The following is a 13,901-nucleotide window of genomic DNA, read 5'->3' as shown; positions in this document are numbered from 1 at the left end:
ATCATGTATTCTTTTTTTTTTATTTCTTTTTAAATTTAGGGACTTTTGTACCATCTAAGTACATGTCAGTCCCATTGTACCCTAAAACCAATCACTCCTTTTATTATTAGTATTCTTTAACTACAGAACCAAATGGCCTTCAAACTATAAAATTTCTATCACTGATCGACAAATATTATATTTATAAATATAATATATGCAAAAATTCGCATTAATTTCACTTAACGGAACACTAAAACAAACAAATAGTGAGTAAAGCACGGTCATTTAAGTGGCATAGATTATAAAAAAATACAGAATCAATATCGTTTCTAGAAAGTTCAACGTTACTTTTTTGTATAAAAACTATTACTTTCCATTCAATTAAATAGATAAGTAGAAGGCATAGTTGCTATTATTGTATAAATACACTAATTAAAATAATAATTGACTACTCTGTGCTATTTATAGCTGTATAGTATTTAGGTTATCTGCGACCGTAGATGGAGAAATAGCTTTGAATTTTTATCCAACTCTACGTTTATTCAAATAAATATCAAGCCTGTATTTATATTTTTTTTTAGAAGATGATAATGGAGAAGTGGCCTAGCATTAGTAGAATAGTATACGCTGATCATCGCCAATAGAAGATGATGGGATGAGCATGAAGTCAGGTGAGCACAATGTGGCGAATAGAAAAAGATTAAGTGATCCAGAGGGATTGCATGGAGATAGTGAATCATCATTACATAGTATAAAATAAAGTCGCTGTCGCTGTCTGTCTGTCTCTATGTATGCTTAAATCTTTAAAACTACGCAACGGATTTTGAAGCGGTTTTTTTTAATTGATACTGTGATTCAAGTGGAAGCTTTATATGTATAATACATGTACACCCGGACGAATAGCTAGTTAACAAATAAATTAATAACCCTGGACAATTAACAGAGCGCCATCTAGTGCCACGGTAAGTAGAGCTTGTGTTATGGGTATTGGACAACTGATATAAAATGACTAACTAACTGATATAAACTCAGACATTTTTTTCGTAAATACATACATAATATAAAATAATGTGTGTGCCTTTAACGCGAATAAAATTTTTATCTATCTATCTATATACATAGAAAACACCCAGACCAATACACACCGCTTTACTTCCGATGGTAGCGGGGTCGATTCCCAGCACGGAACAAACGTTTGTATACATGACTCATGAATACAAATGTTTGTCTTGTGCTAGGAATCGACCCCGCTACTATCGGAAGTAAAGCGGTGTGCTAAACCGCTAGACCACCGTGGCCGTCAAATATATCTATACACACGACATTGTTCAGTTACTAAGCTCCAATATAATAAAAATAAATAATAAAACAAAAAATAATAATGATTGGAGTAAGGGAGTTATTAGTATGTGAACCCCATTGCTAACCAAATTAGGTGGACCTCCACGCGGTTCCCCCTGGAAACCATCGTAGTAAATTGCCAAATGCCAAGATGAGCTGAACTAACCTGACTTCATGCTCATTTTAAGGATGTTACACTGGTGACCAGCTGGTAATTGTCAAGATGAGCTAACTGGCCTAACTTCATGCTAATTTTACCATCCTTCACTGGTCACCAGCCATCGCCGACCGTTGGTGCAGGTGGGATCATCATTCTCATTATCTCTCAATCATTATCATCCATAAAAAAAACTATGATTAGTTGTCTATGGTAAAAAATAGGATAAAACTAACATATCAAAGGATATACAAGCACCTGTGCCGGCTAAGGTCGCGAAGCCTTGCGCGATTAGTCACAGACGCCATTTAAACTCAATGTCGGTTGCCTTATTCGTACAGACAGACAGATAAATGGTATTTGTACACCTTACACCTTACAACATAAGGTACAATTTACATTGCTATATAGATTAAGTTGATAACATCGGAAAGTTTTGAAGCGAAATGGTCTGAGGTACTTCAAGTATGGTGTTAGTATATATATGGCCATCATTGCATAGTATAAAATAAAGTCGCTGTCGCTGTCTGTCCGTCCATATGTATTCTTAAATATCTAATACTACGCAACGGATTTTGAAGCGGTTTTTTTAAATAGATAGAGTGATTCTAGAGGAAGGTTTATATATATAATACATGAACACCCGTGCGAAGCCGCGGCGAGTAGATAGTGTAATATAAAACGATAAATCATAGATAAAGGGAATTAATTTAGCTAATAATATTACGAAGAGTCAGCATTTAGAAGTACTATAAAAGCTAGTTACAGTATATGAAGGTATGACCTTCATATACTGTAACTAGCTTTTGCCCGCGGCTTCGCTCGCGTTAATTTTCATACAAACTTTCAACCCCTATTTTATCTCCTTGGGGGAAGAATTAATCAAAATCCTTTCTTAGCGGATGCCTACGTCATAACATCAACCTGCATGTCAAATTTCAGCCCGATCCGTGCAGTGGTTTGGGCTGTGCGTTGATAGATCACTATGTCAGTCACCTTTGAGTTATATATATATATAGATTTGACTGTCATATCTCAACCTTAAAACTGAAACATAGTTTTATTTATAGCATAGGGGACAAACAAGGCTACGAGTCACCTAATAGTAAGTAATTACCATCGCTCCTAAGGATATCCTTCAATTCTTGCTACTGACAGGTCTAGGTAGCGAACTTTTGAAAAGGCGAGCACAATAGATCTATGTAGGTCGCAGTGCTACAGGTCCAAGCACCTGACAATAGCCCAAACAACCCAATAAAAAAACACGTAATAAATAATAAAATTTCAAGTCTATTATCTAATATTCTTACTACAGTATCATATTAAGTCACCAGGCATTTCCATATACAGAAAAAAAACTACTCAAAATTCGTACCACGTAGCGTCTCTAGCTGGAACGCATCCGTTCTCAAAATAGGTACAATACGAACATAACTGTAATAAAATCAATCTTATGCACATGTAATAAAGCACATGACTAATAACAATATTACATTATCAGATATAATAAAAAAAAGAAAACGAATAGATTGGTACTTGTAAACATTTAGAATTATGTATTCAAAATTTTTGATATTGGAACATAATGGTTTCGTTCTAAAGTTGAATTTTAAATGATAAATAGGCACTGACAATGCGAAGCGTCCATATTGGATCAGGAAGCGTGTGACAGTTTGGGAATTTGAAAATAGAATTGAGTTGCCGCGAAATTGGGTGACGCCATGTTTAGAATGCGTTAACTGAATTGATTTCAGCTGTTTATAATTTTAAAGTGAGTTTATTATAATGCATGAGTGGCTAAGTGTAATAACGTGGATAATATTTGTAGCAATGATTTTGATATGTAAACAACTAAATTGAGGGTGTCGCAGCTGGAGTTGGATCACAACGCGAATTTTAAGACGTTTGCCCGGGTCCCCACCAACATGCTGCCCACCTTCATGAAGGAGGACTACTGGCCGAAGGAGGTGGTGTATGGGCGCTACCGTGGCAGATTGCCGTCGTAAGTGACGTGACCATACAGACGTTATATGTATTTTTATTTATAATATTAATATATACATATGTATGTTATTCTATAAGTATTTATAATATGGGATATTAATTACCTGATATAAAAAAATAAGTAAAAGACATAATTAAATACTTAAATAAAAAAAAAAAGATCTTCATTGTCTATGGTTGATTATACCCAGTACAGGATGTTAGACTATGGAACAAATTATTTAATTGAATGTCGTAATATCATGCAATAAAATATGCCAAGCCTATTACTCACTAAACGATTACTTAAATAAAGTATCTCAATCAAATTTGACTTTAAAATAGATTATATTCCAAGGACTATGGTTGTCCTTGGAATATAATCTATTTTTACCTATATTTTATCTAAAAACACACGAGGTTCGAGTAACTGCCAGTATTGTATAGAGAATATAAAAATACAGCATCACAAGATGTAAGACAAAGTAGTGGGCGGACCGCTTATCATTAAACGGCTATATGTTCCAGGTAGAGTTAAGGTGGGGATAGATACATAATTATATGATACCAAAAAGGTTTTGTTAGGTTTAATAAAAAAAAAAAGAAATAGCTTTTTAAACTTTGATGTATGTATGTAAACTTACCTGGGCTTCTTATTGTTTAAAAAAAATATTTAGTACAACGAATATTAATAAGAATAATACATATTCAGGTTGTGAACACTGATTAAATTTTTTATTCTTTGCGATAGCATATGCTGGTGGTCACTCCATTCTCCCAAATTTGAATTTTAATAACTGTATTTATCATAAACATGTTCCACTATTATTTGAAAAAATACGAGCTGAGTTTCTTGTCAGATCTTCTCATCTCGATATCATTCCGAACTGATGGTAGATTTGACATATCATAAGAGTCTGTAATAGACCTACATGAATAAATATATTTTGAATTTGAATTTGACATAATACAGACACAAAACAAAAATACAAAACCACGCATAGTTTAGTATTTTTGTATCATTAAAATGCTATCTATTTCAGGCAGAGTTAAGGTATAAACTTAATTACATGATCACAAAAAAGTTAAATGTTGGGGTAAATAAAAAAACAGTATTTTTTTTTAATTTTGGATGTCTAGATGTATGTAAACTGACTTGGACTTGTTATTTTATATAAAAATTTTCAGTACAACGAACATTAATAATAACTAGTAGTGATCATAGTTAATTTAACATTCAATAATATTAAAGACAAGCAATCTAAATATATATAAATCAAAGGTGACTGACATAGTGATCTATCAACGCACAGCCCAAACCACTGGACGGATCGGGCTGAAATTTGACATGCAGGTAGATTGACGTAGGCATCCGCTAAGAAAGGATTTTGATTAACTGTACCCCCAAGGGGATAAAATAGGGGATGAAAGTTTATATTAAATTTTGTCAATTTTAAACCGATCGGGCTGAGATTTTGCATGCATAAAGCTAGTATGACGTAGGCATCCTCTAAGAAACTTTGAAAATTCCACCCCTAAGGGGATAAAGTAACGCGAGCGAAGCCGCTGGCAAAAGCTAGTATTAATATATTCTCAATTTCATCACACACTTTTACAATGAACAAAACAGCATATATATGCGTGTATGTTTCAAATACATAGTAATGTGTGCAATGGTTTTTTTTATTGATTTAATATATATTTATGCATAATTTTAAAATGATTGTGTTCTGCATTCCTCTATATAAACTATAAGTGCGCTAAATTTCATACTCAAACGCATATATCGTTAAAAGGGGTACAAAGTTTTTGCTTCACGTATATTAATACTCATAGGATATAGTATTAACATCACGCATACAGCTTTGACGCGCTTGTTATACTACTGCGTCTGCGCGCCATGCAACATTGTGCATCTGTGGCGCATTGCGTTTGCGCGGGAAAATAAATAAACAACAAAATGGCTTCTTCTGCAGACCTACTTATTGAATATTGTGTTCTTCATTTTTAATTATATTATAGTATTGTTTATGCTATATATATATCTGGAATTTACTTCTAATATAATAAATACCTATATACACAACAAATATATGAAGATAATAAAGTTTCAACTAACTTCTAACTAGGGTTGCCAACCATACTTTATAATAATGTATCCTGCTTTATAATAATAATAATAATAATCTCAGGACAATTCACACAGCGCCATCTAGACCGAAGTTAAGCTAGCTAAAGCTCGTGTTATGGGTACTAGATAACTGATACATATACATAGATATTGTTTTTTGTAAATACATACATGTTATACATAGAAAACATCCAGACCGATACAAACAATCATACTCATCAATACAAATGTTTGTGCCGTGCAAGGAATCGAACCCGCGACCACCGTAAAACGCTGTGCTAGACCGCTATACCACCGAGGTCTTCATACTTTATTTTTGGTAATTATACTTTACACTTTTATACACAAACAAAGTATGCAAAAATACTTTAGTTTCAACCTTTACTGTGATGCGTAAAACAAAATACTCATTATGAGTACTTAACGATTTATAATTACTATACGAAATGTTAGATGTCAATTGTGAGTTGTGACATTTGTCACAGTGTTAAAAGCACACAAAAAAACGTTTTAAATATTTCTTTAAAAACGTTTTTTTGTGCGAAGAAAAACTTAGAATTTTTAACATAGAATTTGAAAAATACTTTTTTTTCCTAATACTTTATTTTTTCCTGTCCCAACCAGTTTATGTATAAATGTTTTCTGCAAATAAACATTTATTTTATGTAATTTCAAATAATTAATAACAACCGTGTTGCATAACAGAGATGGTTTCCTAGTATCATCTAAAGGGAGTGCATTAATAACTCTCATGATTTCAACAAGCTGTCACATTCTGAATCTGAATCTGAATTCTCAAAATACAGGTTAGTTAAAATTCCAACAGAAGCCGGAAACGCTTCTCTTTAACGGAAGGTATCATAATGTTTCGCGCTATATAAAAATAGCCGAACTTCTCTCTGTAGTGTTGCGTCTGGTATTGAAAATATTTTGTCTATGGTATAATTTTGTAGGTCATTACATAGTATAAAACAAAGTCGCTGTCTGTACGTCCCTATGTATACTTAACACTTAAATCTTTAAAACTACGCACCGGATTTTGTGACAGTTTTCTTTAGTAGATATATTGATTCAAGAGGAAGGTTTATATATATAATACATGGGTGAACCAGTTATATATTTTTTTTTTTATTAAATGTTATTTACGTATTTGGAGTGCACTCAAATTGAGTATAGTGTTGTATCTGAAACGATTCCGGTCGCATCACTATTCCCATGTGAGAAAATAGATCAAAGTGCTGCCGTGGCCTGCCATAAGATAAATTTTCACCAAAATTATTCTTAATAACTATGTAATACCGTCTATATTTGTATTTATGTCGTAATATTTCGACGCCGTTGTGTTTATAAGGGTTTTTATGGATCTGTTTCATCTTTTTGAAATTGAGTATCACTTGTAAGTAGTTGCAACATTTTTTTTTTCAGCCTACAAGAGGCAAACGCTTAAATACAAAGAAAGAAAAAATATTTATTCAGTGCTTATCAACGATATTACAATATAAAAAACAAACAAATGAAAATATATATATATATATATATATATATATATATATATATATATATATATATTATACTATATATATATATATATATATATATAGAATTAAACTTAATTTACCATGTAGATAATTAAAAATAAACATAAAATAATCATTTTTTACTTCCATATAGGTACTGAAATGGCTCCACTCATCTTTATTGTATGTCCTATGTGAACAGACAGCTGGTTTTCAGTGGCACCAAAACGAAGAAAAAAAAATATATATATAAAAGGGGGAGAGAAAGAAACAAAATTACAATTAATAAAAACAAAACAACATATATTTGAAAGAAAAAATAAAACAAAATAACGTGACGACCTCGGTGGTCTAGCGGTCTAGCATATCGCTTTACGACCGATGGTCGCGGGTTCGATTCCTCGCACGGCACAAACATTTGTATTCATGAGTATGATTGTTTGTATCGGTCTGGGTGTTTTCTATGTATAATATGTATGTATTTACAAAAAAAAATATCTTTGTTTTTGTATCAGTTATCTAGTACCCATAACACAAGCTTTAGCTAGCTTAACTTGGGTCTAGATTGTTGTGTGATTTGTCCTGAGATTATTATTTATTATTTATGCTATGGACAAAAGTTCATCTATTTTAATTAGTTATTGTAGCTAATTTTTTATAGCAGCACGTTTTGTATGGAGAGAGGTCGGGGACATACAGTTTAACACCGTAGGCTGACTTGTTATTGAAAACACGATTCCATATGACATTCAAAGCACCCACTATATACAGCCTCTATCATATCCTACTAGCAGATACTATAATGACGGCTTGTATTTAAGTTAATACTCCTAAACATTCAATATTATTAAATTTATTTCCTTCTATAATCTATACATATAAATAAAATTGGGGTGTCTGTTTGTAATATTGAAATAACAGTTTTTTACTACATGCATATAAATATAAATACGGTACTGTCTGTCATTGTCAACAAACAGACCTTTGATTGTTCCGGCTAATCTGTGAAATGGCTGAACCGATTTTGACGCGACTTTCTTTGGCAGATAGCAGATATAACTAAGGAGTAACTTAACTACTTTTATTTAAAAAAAATCTATTTAGGTAAAATAAAGTTAAATTCCACGCGGACAAAGTCGCGGTAATAGATAGTTTTTTTTTTAATAAAAAACTTCATTATGTTTCAAAGTCGTATTATATTTAATGACGTTTAAAAATTAATCGAAAACCAATTTCATACCTTCTGTGACGTGACAGCTAAGAGATAAGAGAAGAAATGTTGATGAATTGGCAATTGAAAGGTTCAATTTTTAATAATAAACTAGCTGTACCCGCGACATCGTCCGCGTGGAATTTAACTTTATTATTCTTAAATAAAATAATTTTTCTAAAATAAAAGTAGCCTAAGTTACTCCTTATTACATTAGCTATCTGCCAAAAAAAGTCCCGTCAAAATCGGTCCAGGCATTTCAAAGATCAGCCGGAACAAACAGACAGACAGACAAAAATTGTAAAAAATGTTATTTTGGTATATGTACCGTATTTATATGCAAGTAGTAAAAAACGGTTATTTCAATATTACAAACAGACACTCCAATTTTATTTAGATATATGTATAGATGATATACTGTTAGTAAACTCTCATGAAAGTCTTAAGCTTGTGTTATGGGTACTAGATAACTGATACATAGAATTTTTTTTTCTAAATCATTATTATATATAAAAAAGGACAATTAACACCATCAACACCGCCGAAACAAACAGACAGCCAGACAGACAGATAAAAATGGTAAAAAATATTATTTTATTATATGTACCGTATTTATATTCATATGCATGTAGTAAAAAACGGTTATTTCAATATTACAAACAGACACTACAATTTTATTTATAAAATATAGATGTATAGATATTAATCCATTACAAGGATTAATTAATTAAAAATGAGGTAAATGATTAATCAAATAACAATAACAAAATGTACAATGTCAACATTGTTATCTTATAATATTGTTATCAAATAGATAAGGCGGTTGGATCAAACGTAAAATAATTTTATCATCGCACCGCTCGCCATCGACAGGGAATTCATCCCTACACGCTGGAGTCTAAGTGGTCTCGGACAGTGCGGTCTCTGAGGAGCTTCCTCCCGCGTACACTTACAATGTGGAATGAACTACCTGCCGAAGTTTCCTCACGAGACTACAGCATGGGGTTTTTCAAGAAGGGTATATTAAGGTTTCTTAAGGGTCGGCAACGCGCACGTGACACTCCTGGTGTTTCAGGCGTCCATAGGCTACGGTAACCATTTACCATCAGATGGGCCGTATGCCTGTTTGCCACCATAGTAGTATAAAAAAAACTTTATATTTTATTAATATTATAACTAGCTACTTGCCCCGGACGGACAAATGTACACGTATTATATACATAAACCTCCATCTTGATCCCCACTATCTATTAAAAAAACCGCTTCAAAATCCGTTGCGTAGTTTTAAAGATTTAAGCATACATAAGGACGGACAGCGACAGCGACTTATACTATGTAATAAAATAATAATGCGAAAGTTTGTGAGTATGGATAGATGTTTGTTTCTCTTTCACGCAAATACTACTGAACGGATTTTGATGAAACTTTACAGTAACATAGCTTATACATCAGAATAACAGTCTACAAATTTCATGCAGGTCAAATCGCGGGCACAGCTAGTATACCATAATCTACACGACCGCGATTCTTATAGCACCATTAAATTCAAATTCTCCATTGACCCTAAATCCATATCTGATAAATATCAAAACATATTAATGAATAATTCATAAATTAGCCCTTCTCATATCCAGATCAGATGTTACTAGAATCCAACAAATTTGGAAAGTCGCTAAAACCGAACCAGTCGAGTTACATTGGGTTCAATTTAAATTGGAAGGGTTTTCGTAAAAACGAGTATTTTTAACCGTGTTTCACTTCAAGTATTAATTATTCAACTATAATACCAGGTCATAGGGCTTGGTACATCAGCTGTTCGAATTTGGTATTTAGATTTGTCGGAACATGAAAACGGAAAGTGTTAAAATCGATGTTGAGTCCCAGAGAAAGCTGGGGTCCCAGTGACCTAAGTATGTATCCATGTATCGCTATTTATCTATACATACATATATATAAAATTGGAGTGTCTGTTTGTAACATTAAGATAACCGTTTTTTACTACATGCCTATGAATATAAATACGGTACATACACCAAAATAACATTTTTTACAATTTTTGTATGTCTCTCTGTTTGTTCCGGCTAATCTCTGAAATGGCTGGACCGATTTTGACGGGACTTTTATTGGCAGGTAGCTAATGTAATAAGGAGTAACTTAGGTTACTTTTATTTTAGAAAAATAAAGTTAATTTAAATGAAGAAGACAAATCTGCGCCCATGAGGGTCTATAATGCTCTTATAATAATATTATGTCAAACTTTATTTTAACCCTATGGAATGCAAATGAATAAATAAGTAAATAAATCTAACAAATTCTAACTCAATATTCAACATTAATTACACTGGAAATATATTACCTACTTTAATTTTTGGAATTAATATTGTATAACTTTAAGTTGGGCTAAAAAGAACTTCTATCCAGAGCCGTAACACATTTTTAAAAAAATGGAAATAAAGTGACTAGCATCTAAACTCATCAGATTAATTTTTGAAATCATGACATTGCTCTGTCATCGAAATTAATGTATATAAATGTCATCAACTTGATAACGAGAATTATTTGATAAAATTCTATTATCTTTGCTTTAAATCTTGAAAAAAAAATAAGACAAATAACCCTAAACAATTAACAGCACCATCTAGTCCCACGGTAAGCAGAGCTTGTATTATGGGTACTAGACAACTGATACAAATATAGACATACATAGATTTTTTATCGTAAATACATACATATTATATATAGAAAACACCCAGACCGACACAAACAGTCATACTCATGAACACAAATGCCGTGCGAGGAATCGAACCCGCGACTATCGGACGTAAAGCGGTGTGCTAGACCGCTGGACCAGCGAGGTGGTCAATAACTACGTAATATCCACTAACAGGTGAGCTGGTGACCTATTCATACGTATTTGCACTTTTCACATTGAAAAATTAAATGATAAAAGATGTTGTATGATTACCCAACCAAATATACGGTAGATGTTGCAAGAGTCTGATAAGAAGTTTATTACTAACAGATAACATAATCTTTAATAGGCGTGATATCTGTATAATGAGAAAAAAATTAGAAACGAACTGTGTGAGACGAATATCTTAGCATCCCATAGATCATGTGGGAGATAGGTACATCGTGTGGCCAAGAGGGAGACTCCGAGCAGTTCTAGGTAAATAATAAATAATAATCTCAGGACAATTCACGCAGCGCCATCTAGTCCCAAGTTAAGCTAGCTAAAGCTTGTGTTACGGGTACTAGATAACTGATACAAGTACATAGATTTTTTTTTTGTAAATACATACATATTATACATAGAACTCATGAATAGATAGTCATGAATACAAATGTTTGTGTCGTGCGAGGAATCGAACCCGCGACCATTGTATGTAAGGTGTGCTAGACCGCTAGACCATCGGTTTAGGGGTTTGACAAAAATCACGAACTATCACATGGGGGTAGCGGGTTCTAGTAAGACATCACGTGTATTTATTTTATGCCAATCAAAAACAATCTGCAACCTTTCTGTCTAGACATTTTTACCATGGTCCTTGATATCAGAATAAAATGAGATTATACTACTTTATAACTGTATTTAAAGATAATATTAAAAAAAATTAAGATTCTTTGTAGGTACTAAAAATACACGTAATGTTAAGTGGCGGAGGGGGGGGGGGGTAACCTCACCACGTATCACCAAGGGGGAGGGGGCGTTAAAAATACATAAAAAAAGATCACGTGGACGGCATTATGAACAGACCTAACCGAACAGAACAACCGTAACAAGATATCAAATCAAAGTACAAAGCGTAGGTAAATCTTATTGAAATATACTAATAATGTCTACAATCAACGAATACATACTAAATATATTGATAGTGTAGATATTTTTGTATATATATCCGTAGACGCTATTAAGGAAGTGAAGAAAATATCTGTAATAGATCTCCACTTGGATCTAATAGGATAATTGATTATGTAATTATAGCAGGGGCTCGGTAGAGACTTGGTCCATTCTATTTTTAAGTTTATTGTTATAACAAAACAGAAGTTCTATAGTATTCTTTACTTATATATGTACACAATTTTAAAGTACTTGACTGTTTACTTTGAAAACTAGTAATAAAGTTATTTATGCTTTGACTTAGTGACAAATTTTGTGTATTGAATCATATCAGTATATAAATCCGTGAACATATCTATGATCATTTATATGATCTGTATCGTCACAGATACCATCAATGATTACTTATGTATCATATTGATTGACAACACAATCAAATATGTATATTTTGCACTTAAAGCAAGCATATAGTGAAAAAAATTATCTTCCAAATTACTCATATGTTTTATTAAAGCAATCATTAGTATGCAGTATCATAAAAATATATAATTCACTAGAATAGAAAATCATTTATTCAAATAAACTTAATTTAAGCACTTTTGAATAGTCATAACAATTTGTTTTTTATCTACCACTAATTTTAATAATGCAATATACAAATTTTAATAAAAAATATATATTAAACATATTGAATCTTTACATAAATATGTGAAGATTTACAATAGTTCATTTAAACGACAACAGACAAGTTTCTTTTTTTTTCTTGGCTGCGTATGCATTCCAGTGACGATAAAATTAAAAAATATATCATTTTGTAAGTAGTTATAAGATTTGACAATGAAAATATCGTAAACAAGAGTTTTATTCTTTATAGTGAAATAATAATATAATTGAATTATAATTCATGAATTCTATGGGATTTGTTTTGTATAAAAGGATATAAAAAATAAAGTAAATAAAACTGTAGAAACCCTTTCTTAATGGTAGGTAGCCCTTGTAATAAAAGGAATCCATATTTAAAATTTCCGATTAAAATCTCAGTATTTTTTATTTTTAAATAAAGGAAATATAAATATGGTCATTTACATATGTTAAAGTATAATATAATATACTAATTAAATTTAAATTCTAAATTCAAATTAAAAAAACATTTATTAATGTAGGACATTTTAGCCGCTTATGAACGTAAAATTTTTATATTATAATTTTTCCCTACCGTCCAGTTCAGTCTATAGATCAAATTGAGAAGAACTAGCAAGAACCACAATTGAAATATAAATCTAATACGAAAGAAATTCTGTCATCCATGATGTTTTAAAAATTGTTAGTTTTCCTGTTGATTATCAAACCTACGATGGAAATGTCTTTGTCACAACAACTGATGGCTCATTATCCATAGAAACCATTAAAATGTAGGTCGTCAAGGTAAGAATTACTTGCCGAGAGCTTAATATATGCACTGCGAAACCAAATTAGCTCTGACAAAACAAATTCGCAACGGTTAGCCGTTAAATTCAAAACATCACTAAACACAATGAGCTATTACTGCAACAGCTTCCGTGATCCCACAAAACGGTATATTTGTTTAGTTAAAAAAAAACAATAAAACTAACATACTTAAATCAGTATTAGTTCATTCACATAGAATCCGAACGCACGTAAATTATTCGTTCTCGCGTCGAGTAGACGCGCGCGCGACGTCGAAGACAAAAACATACTGGCTCCATACGTCCTTCGAC

The 13,901-nt window shown here is 32.1% G+C and overlaps 1 protein-coding gene across 1 annotated transcript in view; it reads right to left on the bottom strand.

Annotated features, from left to right (window-relative positions):
* The window catches only part of LOC131847466 (inverted formin-2), a 155,670-nt gene extending 141,769 nt beyond the window's left edge, over positions 1–13,901 (bottom strand). Inside the window, exon 1 of the mRNA XM_059197055.1 lies at positions 13,780–13,901. The gene's annotated coding sequence lies outside the window, so the exon portion shown is untranslated. The remainder of the gene's footprint in view (positions 1–13,779) is intronic.

Source organism: Achroia grisella, unplaced genomic scaffold (assembly GCF_030625045.1).
Source record: "Achroia grisella isolate CSIRO2021 unplaced genomic scaffold, CSIRO_AGI_Agris_v1 utg537, whole genome shotgun sequence".
NCBI lineage: Eukaryota > Metazoa > Arthropoda > Insecta > Lepidoptera > Pyralidae > Achroia > Achroia grisella.
This window is presented reverse-complemented; position numbering and strand designations above follow the sequence as displayed.